The sequence below is a fragment of the Ahaetulla prasina genome, chromosome 7 (assembly GCF_028640845.1).
Source record: "Ahaetulla prasina isolate Xishuangbanna chromosome 7, ASM2864084v1, whole genome shotgun sequence".
Taxonomy (NCBI): domain Eukaryota; kingdom Metazoa; phylum Chordata; class Lepidosauria; order Squamata; family Colubridae; genus Ahaetulla; species Ahaetulla prasina.
Genome location: NC_080545.1, coordinates 37,461,802 through 37,474,509, shown reverse-complemented (window position 1 = coordinate 37,474,509; position 12,708 = coordinate 37,461,802).

Below are 12,708 nucleotides of genomic sequence, written 5' to 3'. Positions count from 1 at the left end.
CACAAACTATTTCAACTCCTACCCTCAAAATGACTTTATAGAGCACTGCACACTAGAACAACTAGACACAAGAACAGTTTTTTCCCGAACATCATCACTCTGCTAAACAAATAATTCCCTCAACTGTCAAACTATTGACTAAATCTGCACTACTATTAATCTTCTCATCATTCCCCATCACCCATCTCCTTCCACTTATGACTGTAACTTTGTTGCTTGTATCCTTACGATTTATACTGATATTGATTGTTTCCTGATTGCTTAATTGTAGCCTATGACTATCATTAGGTGTTGTATCATTAAGTGTTAAATTTGTACCCTATGACTACCATTAAGTATTGTAAGTGTTGTACCTTGATGAAGGTATCTTTTTCTTTTATGTACACTGAGAGCATATGCACCAAGACAAATTCCTTTTTTGTCCAATCACACTTGGCCAATAAAAATTCTATTCTATTCTATTTTTATTGTCCTGTACCATCTGCCAGATGGTAATAGTTAAAAAAAAAAAGAGGTGCCCAGGATGAGATGGATCTTTAAGAATGTTTTGAACTTTCTTAAGGCAGCAGGAGTTTATAAAACTCTTCCAAAGAGGGGAGAGGGCAACCAATGATCCTCTGGGCAATGACTTTAACCTTCTGGAGCGCTATCCTATCTGCCACTGTGCATTTGGCAAACCATACACAGGTGCACTAAGTTAAAATACTCTCTATGGTGCAGCGGTAGAAGGTCACCAGCAGTTTTTCATTAAGTTGTTGTTTCCTGAGAAGTCTCAGGTAGTATAATCTCTGCTGGACCCTTTTGACCAGTGCTGCAATGTGAGCTCATCACGTCAAGTCCTCTTTTATGATCACACCCAGAAACTTAAAACTCACATGCTCCACTTAGTCTCCATTGATAACCAAGGGCTGGATGTCTGATCTATTCCTTCTATAGTCCACTATAAACTTCTTAATCTTATTGGCGTTAAGGACTAGGTTATTGCCTCCACACCATGAAACCAACCAGTCAATCTCATCTCGATAGGCAGACTCATCCCCCCAGAGATGAGTCCCACCACTGTTTTATCATCTGAAAATTTAATAATATATTACTGGTGTGAATGAGAATGCAGTCATGTATATAAAGAGTATAGAATAAGGGACTTCCGGTGGCTCTGCTCTCTTCGACGGATGCCTGAAAGGCGCCCGTGCTGGGATTCTGTAAAAAGCCAGCGAAAACAGCAAATATCAGCTGTCCGCCTGCTGAAAGTACTTTCCCCGGGTAAAGGGGAAAGGAAAGAGCAGAGGAGGGATAGGAAAAACTCCCTAGAGGCCCCGCTTTCTCGATTTAAAAGCGGGTAACTCGAAGGGGAAAGTTCCCTGGAAATCCCTCTGCAGCAGCTCCAGACCCAGCGTGTCTCTGCTTTGGCAGAAAGAGAAGAAAGTGACCACCTCTGCTTCAAATAATTGCTATGGATTTTAATAAGCAGACGGAACAAACATAAGAGATGAGTCATTTAAATTGCAAGTATTAAATCTGACTTCTATTTTTTTAAAACTTTTTTTCGTTTACAATCAACATAATGAAACAAAATGGCAAAATGGTTAGTTGCTGAGAAAGTGAAAGTGAATGGAGACTCTATCGTATCGTGCTGGACTGTAAGCAGAGCAGAGGCTTTTTTAGGCTCGATTTTTACTTATTTTTAATTTTTTTTTTATCTGGATTTAAGTGGACTGTTGGATTACTTTAGTTTGCTTTGAGAAGGGGACTCTCAGCAAGAATTTTGCCATGAAGGTTCTTTCAGAAGAATGGATTCGTGACTTTATACAGGAATATAGAGAAAAAATGTATGTAATTATCCAAAAATATGAATTGATAAAAAATTGGGATGTTTTGGATGAGAGTTTAGAGGAAACTAACCAGCCCAATCAGTACTTGGAAAATGGAGTGGAGGAGATACAAGCAAAAGTGGATAAAAATGAATATATGATCGTGAATAAACAAGATGATATAAAGAGGCTTTCTTTAAAAGATTTGGATGAAATGCCTGAATCTGCGTTACAAGAGGTTGTTTCCCGAACCGATAAAATACACAGGGCTAATGCTTTACAAGAGCTTTCTTTCCGGATTGATGGAATATATGGTAGTAACTTGTGGATTGTTGGACAGAAGGAACTATTAGGAGATATTGTGATTGACTTTTCAAAAGGAATAACAAAGGAAAGACAGAGACTAATGCATCAAAATAAACAGCAAGAGACAAAAGTATTACTCTTGAAAGAAGTTTTTTCTGAAATATTAACAGATAAAAATATTAGCGTTCCTGAAAGACTATATGCGAGAAAGATCTGGAAGAAATGGGTTGATTATATGTTTGACATATATCACAAAAGACTAGATATTTGGATTCATATTGGATTTTTCTTTCTCTTTTCTCTTAAGCTTGTGTATTAAGAAAAATGGCGATGGTCAGAGGAGGAAGGACTAAAGTTGAATAGAGATTGTAATTTGCTGTATTGAAATTATGTAATGTGTTGTACTGAATTGTAAATAGAATACTCTCGAAAGACTTTATGTAAGAAAGATTTGGGGGGGAAATGGGTTGATTATATGGTTTATAGAAGCTGCAAGGGAGATATTCTCTGAATTGGATTGGATTTTTATGCATTAGCTGGTTTTAAATACTTTAGGATTAATCTGCTGTATTGATTTATATATTTTATCAATGTTAATTGTTATTTCTTGAAGGATTTTGGTTATGTAAGGGGGAAGTCAGAGCCAGAGAGGAAAAATTTGTATAATTGTTTTGGAATAATTTAGCTTATGTTTGTTTTTGAACCATATCTTATGGGTGTTCTGGGAAGTTTTTTAAGCAAATGATTGTTTTTTTCAACTATACCTTGTGTTTGTTCTGGGAAGTTGGGGGGGAGAAGGGTTGTTTTGGAGGGAGTGGGGAGGGGATGGAGGGGGGGAGAGGGGGGGGAAATTTTGCAAAAACTTTTTCAATTAAAAAAAAAAGAGTATAGAATAAGGGACTCAACACACAACCCTGTGATGTACCAGTGTGAAGAATAAGAGCTAAGGAAATATGATTACTTAATCTGACCCTCTGAGAGCGGCCAGACATGAAATCCATAATCTAAAAGCCAATTGAATAAGAAAGCCCAAGATCCATAAGTTTAGACACTAGTCTATGTGGAAGAATTATGTTAAACACGGAACTAAAATCTACAAAAAGCATCCTCACATGGACACGGACACACCCGCTATTCCAAATGAGTTAGAGCAGTGTAAAACGTGATGGCTATAGCATCCACTGTAGATCTGTTTGTTCTGTATGCAAACTGGTGTTTATCAAATGTATGCGGAAGACCAGAAATGATGTGCCGACAGACCAAATGTGAGTCAAATATGGTGTAGAAAATTTCTTCAGACTCTTGTATGTCTTAATCCAATTATGCAAATTAATCCCAAGAGAAATAGAAGAAAAAAAGAGAAAAAAAAACATCCAACACGATAAAAAGAGGCATCAAACAAAATAGCAAGGAAAAATGAAAAAGTAATCCACAAACAGGAAGCAAAAAAAAATCTTTTCCTCTTTTTAATAAAGTAGAAAAGTAAAAAAAAATCTTCCTTCATTGATTCTCCAATAATTATCTGTAGCTCCCTTTCCAGAGCTGCTACAGTTTTCCATAAGAAAAAAAAGGATAAATCTTTTTTCTTTTCCTCCCCTTCCCTTTCAGGCTCTTTCAATTAATAGTATCCAGCAGAGCACCTGAATAAACAAGACTACAGTGTTACAGAATCCTTTTAACGCTCTCACCCACTTTCTCAAAAACCACAATGTATCAACATAGAGCCCTAGACATATAACAACTTTCTTGGAGATTATTCTCCATTGGAGAATAAAAATAAAAATTTTCAAAGTTCACTAGTTGGCAGTGTTGTTAAGCCTTTCCTTGCTTCCTCGCTTAAACAAACAACTGAAAAAAAAAGTTTTTTTAAAAAAAGAAACTTATTATATTGCCGAATAATATTGAATAAAAGTGACAAAAAAATCCCCCCAAAAAGGCACAGATTTCCTTTCTTTTCCTTTTGAAAAAGAAAAAAGAAAAAAAAATCCAGAAGAGGAAAATAGTTCAAGACAGTTTTACCAATTGAATCCAATGAAAGGGTACTCCCCCCCCCAAAAAAACACCTCTTCAAAATAAAAGGAACAGGCTTTCTTTTTAAAAAAGTTAATCCACCGCTCCACTCTTTCTTTTTTTCCAATTAGTCTCTTCTAAAGTCAGAATGATTTACGATCTTGAAAAAAGAAAAGTCTCTCACCTGACCAGCACACTCTTTCAATTCTTCCGTTCCAGAGCTGTCGCAACTTCAACAGCCATTTGCAAGCTGGATCTTCCTGCTGAGAAAAAGGGCTTCTCCTGGATCGATCAGGGACTTTGCGGTGTCCCTGAGATCCTCAGGAAGTGCCCTAAACGATCACTGTCTCTTCGGGACAGTTAGGTCCATAAAGAACCGTTCCAGCAGGAAATCTTCGCCGGTAAACCTGAAGCTCAGATTTCCGGACATCTCATTGTGACATCACTCCGCCCCTTTGGGTCAGACATCCTTTTCTCAGCCCCCACGGTGTGGTTCCTGGATGGCTGATGATGGTGAGAGCTTGCTTAATGTCAGGTGTGTCTCCTTTCAAAACTCAAGAAAGAAAAACCCCAACTCCATGGTTTGTAGAGAAAGGTACTTTTACTGAGTATGAACTGAATGCATCACAAGGAAAGCAAGCTCTGAGGCAATAGGTGTGGTTTACACATAGAAGTTCTAAAATTGCCCCTCCTCCCCCCATAGTCCAGGCAGACTGGTCCAATCCACCTTCTTCTCAGGTGCCACGTGAGGAGCATCTTCAAATGGCTTCATCTCTCTGGTATGCATGGACTGTTAGCTGTGAGTGTTATCAGCCTGCCTTCTAGCCAGGAAATACATTCAAATAACCCCATGCACTATAAGTTTCATTTCTAAATATAAGTTTCGTTTCTCCTCACCCTCCATTTTATGACAGCCGAAGCAGCTAAACCGTAATCAGGGATATATTACCTACTACAGTTGAACAGCAATAAAAGATAGCAATAAAGCAATTAACTAGTAGTAATAAAACAATAAATGCAGCATGCAGAGGCTGACAGAATGGCTGAGAGGGGCGAGGCCAGGTGAGGCACCCCTTAATGTGAGTGACATTGAATTAGCCACATCCACCCTGTCACGTGACCACCTAGCCACACTGACAGAACCTATTGTTAAATTATTTGAATCCCACCACTGGCTATAAATAATTTCAGCTGTTTGCAACCTTAGAATCTGGTAAGTCTCCTATCTTGGCCCTTAGTCCTGGGCCAGCCATACTGTGATAGGACTATTTGCACTCAACTATATTCTAAGGCAGTGATGGCTAACCTTTTTGCCATCGCGTGCCAGGAGGGGGGTCGGGGAGGTTGCATGCGTGCATGCCCACACCTATAATTCTATGTACCCCACCCCCATGCATGTGCATGTGACTCCCCCTCCCCCTCCCCCTGCTCCTGGCATGCGATGGCCTGGTAGGCCCATTTTTTTTTCTTATCTGGCTCCAGGGCCTCTAGGAGTCTGGGGAGGGTGAAAACGGTCTTCCCCACCCCCTGGAGGTCCTCTGGAAGCCAAAAACAGTCTGTTTGACAACTTCTGGTGGGATCAGAAATTGTCAAATGGGCCATTTTTGGCTTCCAGAGGACCTCCGGGCGGGGGGAGAGGCCATTTTTGCCCTCCTCAGACTCCTTGAGAGGCCCTGGAGGCTGGGGACACCAGAAGTTTTCAAATGGGCCATTTTCACCAGGGGGGGTAGGGAAGGCCGTTTTCGCTCTCCTCAGACTTCTAGGGAGGCCCTGGAGCCAAGTGAGAGAGAAAAACAAGCCTTCCCCATCCCCACAGGGCCTCCAGAGGCAGGAAACAGCCTGTTTCCTTACTTCTGGTGGGCCAAAAATCAGCTGGCCAGTGCACGCATGCACGCCAGAGCTGAGCTCAGGTGCCCACTGATATAGCTGCGAGTGTCACCTGTGGCAAGTGTGCCATAGGTTTGCCATCATGGTTCTAAGGCAAGACTTGCTGTTCTTTACTTGAACTGTAAAGGTATCTAATACTTTCCCAATTCTTAATAATAACCCAGAATAAGATCCTGCAAAGTTGAGTGGATACATTTTTACCCTTACCAGGTGCCATGTTAAGGGACAAAAATTAAACCAAGTAAACTTGAAACCTGGTAAATGTGCTCACCTGACTTATTTAGGATTTTTTTTAAAGGTAAACACAGGTAAAAGGGGAAAAAGTCACACACCTTTAGATTTTTTCCCTACTGGTCCACATGGAGTCAACAATGCTGAAATATTCCTGTGTAAAGCAGATGATGGGATTATTGAGAGAGGCTGAAATGCAAATTTGTCTTGGAGGCAGGACAGCAGATTAGGTAACAGTTCAGTACAGTGCAATTATTTTTTACTATTTCACCGAATAAGAACTATCATGGTTACTATGTTTGGCAGTTAGAGTGACAGGTCGAAGATTAGTTAGTGGGTTTCCATTGTTAACTATAAACTTAACGGGGATGGCCAGAATTAGTCCAGCTCCTTAATTTCTATACAGGTAGTCCTTGTTCAGTGACCATTTGTTCAGTGACTATTCAAAGTTACCACAATGCTGAATGAGGGGGATTTACAGCTGGTCCTCATAGTTGTGTCAGAAGAATAATTTGGGGTTACAACTGGACCCAGGAATGCACAAGAATAAATAAAAATGAGATCCAGACAGCTGTGAAAAAAGAAGAAATATTTATTCCTAAAAGCAAAACAGTTTGCCTTAAGGAGCAGGCTGCAGAGAAATAAGGTACAGCAGCAGATTTTTATAGGGGGAGCTTGTCAGGCGTGCCTCTGTTCAAAACCCAAGAAAGAAACCCCCCAACTCCATGTTTATAGAGAAAGGTACCTTTACTGAGTATGAACTGAATGCAACGAAAGAAAAGCAAGGTCTGAGGCAATAGGCACGAAAATTAGATATTGAAAGCGATCCCAAATCTCTCCCCTAAGGAAGAAGGCGACAAGGGGATCAGCTATATTGGACTTAATTCTCACTAACAGAGATGAAATGATAGAAGGTGTTGAAGCTACAGGAACCTTGGGGGCAAGTGACCACGCAATATTGGAATTCGACATTAAGCAAATACAAGTAGTAGAACAAAGTCAAACTAGAGTCTTGGACTTTAAGAGAGCTAATTTCAATAAACTTAGAGAGAGCTTGAGAAGGATTCAATGGATGAGAATCCTCAGGGGGAAAACAACTCAAGAAGCTTGGGAAATTTTGAAAAGTGAGATTATAAAAGCACAGTCTAACACAATACCAATGAAGAAGAAAAATAGTAGATCTCAAAAGAAACCAGCATGGATGCATAAAGAACTATCTGACAAATTGAAAGACAAAAAGGACAAATATAAAAAGTGGAAAGAGGGGCAAATAACTAAGGCAGAATATCAGCAAATAGCCGAGCCTGTAAAGATGAAGTGAGGAAAGCTAAGGCTCACAATGAACAAAGGCTAGCGACAAAAGTAAAAATAACAAAAAGCTTCTTCCAACATGTTAAAAACAAGAAAAAGTCAAGGAAACAATTGGCCCATTGCTGGGAGAAAGTGGCAAGAAGATGACAAGCAACAGGAGAAAGCAGATCTACTTAACTCATATTTTGCATCTGTCTTTACACAAAAGGAAAAACAATCCAACCTATCAAAACAGCACTACAAAAACAGATTAGAAACACAAGTTAAAACAGGGAAGAAAATGGTAAGTGAACACCTGTCTACCCTAGAAGAGTTCAAATCACCAGGACCGGATGGATTACACCCCAAGGTTCTGAAGGAACTGGCAGACGTGATCTCAGAACCACTGAACTATATCTTTCAAAGATCCTGGAGCACAGGGGAGCTGCCAGAGGACTGGAAAAGAGCTGATGTAGTTCCCATCTTCAAAAAAGGAAAAAAAACAGATCCAGGAAACTACAGACCTATCAGCCTGACCTCAATACTGGGGAAGATTCTGGAAAGGATAATCAAGCAACAAATCACTGAACACCTAGAAGCAAACAAAGTAATAACCAAAAGCCAACATGGGTTTGTCAAAAACAGATCATGCCAGACTAATCTTATTGCATTCTTTGACAAAATGACAAAATTAGTAGACCAGAGGAATGCTGTCGATATAATTTACTTGGACTTCAGTAAAGCATTTGATAAAGTAGACCATAACCTACTACTAGATAAAGTAGAAAAATGTGGGTTAGACAGCACCACCACCAGATGGATTCGTAACTGGCTGACCAACCGCACTCAACGTGTAGTCCTCAACGGAACTACATCCACATGGAGGGAAGTATGCAGTGGAGTACCCCAAGGCTCTGTTTTAGGCCCAGTACTCTTCAACATCTTCATCAATGACTTGGACGAGGGGATAGATGGGGAACTCATCAAATTTGCAGATGACACCAAGCTGGCAGGAATAGCCAACACTCCAGAAGATAGGCTCAAGTTACAGAAAGATCTTGACAGACTTGAACATTGGGCGCTATCTAACAAAATGAAATTCAACAGTGAAAAAAGTGAGGTTCTACATTTAGGCAAAAAACAAAATGCACCAGTACCGTATATGTGGTACCTTGCTCAATAGTAGTACCTGTGAGAGGGATCTTGGAGTCCTAGTGGATAACCATTTAGATATGAGCCAGCAGTGTGCAGCAGCTGTTAAAAAAGCCAACACAGTTCTGGGCTGCATAAACAGAGGGATAGAATCAAGATCACGTGAAGTGTTAGTGCCACTTTATAATGCCTTGGTAAGGCCACACTTGGAATATTGCATCCAGTTTTGGTCGCCACGATGTAAAAAAGATGTTGAGACTCTAGAAAGAGTGCAGAGAAGAGCAACAAAGATGATTAGGGGACTGGAGGATAAAACATATGAAGAACGGTTGCAGGAACTGGGTATGTCTAGTTTAACGAAAAGAAGGACTAGGGGAGACATGATAGCTGTGTTCCAATATCTTAGGGGCTGCCACAAAGAAGAGGGAGTCAGACTGTTCACCAAAGCACCTGAGGGTAGAACAAGAAGCAATGGGTGGAAACTGATCAAAGAAAGAAGCAACTTAGAACTAAGGAGAAATTTCCTGACAGAACAATTAATAAGTGGAACGACTTGCCTTCAGAAGTTGTGAATGCTCCAACACTGGAAATTTTTAAGAAAATGTTGGATAACCATCTGACTGAGATGGTGTAGGGTTTCCTGCCTGGGCAGGGGGTTGGACTAGAAGGCCTCCAAGGTCCCTTCCAACTCTGATGTTATGTTATGTTATGAACCCGATTCACTGTCCAATCCACATCTCCCCTAGGTGTCATGTGGGACTCTTCTTCAGATGGGCCCCATCTCTCTGGCATGCCGGAACGGTTGACCTTGACACCTATCAGTTCCTTTCACAGCTGCTTGGAGCCTGTGAGAAGTTTCCTCCCTTTTCTTGAGACGTCTCCACCAGCTTGCTTTCCCCCCCCACCCATATACTAGCAAAACCTCCCCTCTCCCATTTCAATGACAGCCGATAGCAAAAGCAAGCATCATAGGCAGAGGCTGACATCCAGGTTGAAGTATCTATTTGTGTAGGTATGTTTATTCTTATGAACATGCAGTTCCTCTGAGAGAGCTAATTTAATTAACTCTGTGTTTGCAAACCTTATCCTTTTATATGTGGATTTTGTCTGGGTAACTTATTTGGGAGTTTGCTAATTTTAGTTGATTAACTTAATTTCAGATTAACTATCAATTATCTAGTGGAGACACTGATTTTCAGGCCATTGTGAAGTTTGATAATAATTTAAGGAAAGATGGAAACAGTATAAAGAATAAAATATATTTGGATATAAAACTTCTCACATGTAGCAAAATTCACCCTGCCAAGACCCAAGCAAGAAAGGTTGCAGTTCCTTCTGCACCAAAATTTGCAAGGTAAGGAAGAGGGGAAGCAAGATAGAGCACGGGTGTCAAACTTGATCATGTCATGGGCCGGATTGTCATGTATTGCAATGTTTTTTGCCTTTGTGGAGCCGGGATGGGCGTGGCCTGTGTGTGACATATCGGGCCCATGGGCCTCCAGTTTGACAGGCCTGCAGTACAGTGAGATAAAAAGCCATGGCTGGGCTAGACAAAGGACTCAAGAAAAGGACACAAGAGAAAGACACAAGGCAGAACAAGGCATAGCCTTGTCCTGTGCATTGTGCATCTGGTGGGGGCAGCAACTCCTTGTTGGCATTGACCAGTTGCATCTGCATGTCTGTCCCAGTCTGCACAGCCCGCCACTTGTCTGGTGGCTCTAACCTGGTTGTCCTCCGTGCCTCCTGAACCATTTCACCTTGATTGCCCATCTCTGCTGTTTCCAACCTTGGCTCCCCTAATTTGCCCATCGAAGCCATCTAAAGCTCCTCCTCATCTGAACCAGCATCCAAGGAAGCCATCACAACAGTTGAGCCATATCCAGATACAACAGTGGTTTGCACAGCTCAGCAGGGAGCAGCTCAGACCAGAGGATAGCCAAAAGACCAGTTGAGGGGATAAGAGCAATTGGCATCTGGCAGGAAGAGCAGCTGGGCCACTGACACAAGGGGCAACTAGCCAGTTAGAGTGACTGCTACATAGCTGCAAGTGTCATGAAGAGCAGTTGGATGGCAGATATCTGGGTGGTGCCAAGACCACATGGGAGTTGGTAGACAGATCCACCCCAGCTTCAGTTAAGGACTGGCAGCCAAAGGTCCCTTATATAGTGGAGTGGACAATGAAGTTTATCCCCTTATAGGAGTTGTGGTGGCACAGTGGTTAGACTATATTGCAGCAGGGTGAAATGCTCCTGGTTCAGACCGGATTGGATGTTCCGGTAGCGATCATGGCTGCTAGTTCAGCGATCCAGTAACGATGGTGGAGCAAAGCTCTGCCCACCCTCCCAGGTGTCATTACTTCCTGGTTTTAACCAGGAAGTAATGTTTTTTACATTCTGCACATGCCCAGGTTTTGCAAATGTGCAGGTCTGTGTGCACATGTGATGCGCATGAGTGAAGTGAGCACACGCGTGGTGCGGGCACTTCCGAACCAGTAAGGAAGATAAGTAGATTTCACCCCTGTATTGCAGGCTAACTCTGCCCATTGCCAGGAGACCGACTCAAGATTGACCCAACCTTCCATCCTTCCGAGGTCGGTAAAATGAGGACCCAGATTGTTAGGGGCTATATGCTGACATTGTAAACCAGTCAGAGAGTGTTGTAAAACATTATAAAGTGGTATATAAGTCTAAATGCTATTATTAGTACTGTGTTGGAAGTGGGAGCTGTCTGGAGAAAGCTCCACTACTCTTAGGTTAACTATAAGTGTCTGGGTGCATGTGATTTGATGGAGGGCCCCCAAGATACAGAAACCCTTAGGCCAGGGTTAGGAGATAATATAATCTCGGGGATGGGGGGATGGGTTGCCATATCCACATCATGATGGCCAGGAGACATTTTGATGGGAATCAGAGGGCAGGCCTCAAACAGGGAAGATGCCACCAATGCTTAATACTAGTTATGCATTCCGGCCCTCTATGCTGGACTCTACACAGCATATCAATGGAGCCCACATTTTTTTATTGCTGCTGGTTAATGTCAAATCAGTCAAGATTCCTCTTATTAGTGACCTTATAAATGAGGAGCAGGCTAACCTGGAATGACCTGCCTGGACTCCGGGAGAGGGGGGCTGCCCCTTGAAAATATGCCCAGCTATCAGGCATGAAGAATCAGGATGCTTGCTAAGTGGCTCTTGGCCTTGAAACAAGATGCAAAACCCTGATCAAATGAAGTTGTGTTCAGTTCCACATTTTAGGCAATGTTTTTAGAAGGAAGGTATTTTAGAAGCAACACTTTTTGTGGGTTCATTGAATTAGTATGTAAAGCATCCAAATTATGTAGTAAATATTGCTGTATATTATATTTCAAACAATATTCTTGATTCCATTTCTACTAATCTACATAATAAGTAACACATGACCAGGCAGGAAATGAACCTGCAGTACTTTCATCATAGCCCAGTATTCTTTTTTCCATTTATAACTACGAAGTACTGTTAAGTTCCAATTTCTTAATAACATACAAAGGGCAACAACATTCAGAATAATAAGCTCGGTGGGTTTGGGGAGCAAAGATTTATGATCACTTATATGAATTTGATTAAGTCTGTAATTAACTTAAAAATAACATTTTAGTAACAATACACAAATCTTTGACAGGAGGGAAGTTGCTCTTACTTGAGGTCTTACCTAGATGATTTTTCATCTATTTCAAAGGTAATGGTTTCTACGGAAACAAAGGACAGGAAAATAATAGTCCTCATCTGCTTCTCTTCTTTATCGGTGGTTATGGAAGATATATTGGTTAGGTTGATACATTTTGCTAAGCAATAAATGGCTTATGTTGCTTTGGCTTAGCATGTTTTGTGAACTCAGTTTATTCTCCTGTACGCTGCTTAGAGAGTCCAAAGCAATGGGTTGTTAACGTCAGCTGATTGGCCAGAGACTGAGTTGAATTTGTTTAAACACGCCTCCTCTTTCTGCTTAGCTCCAGTTTATTAACTCAGTCAGCCATAGAGAGACTA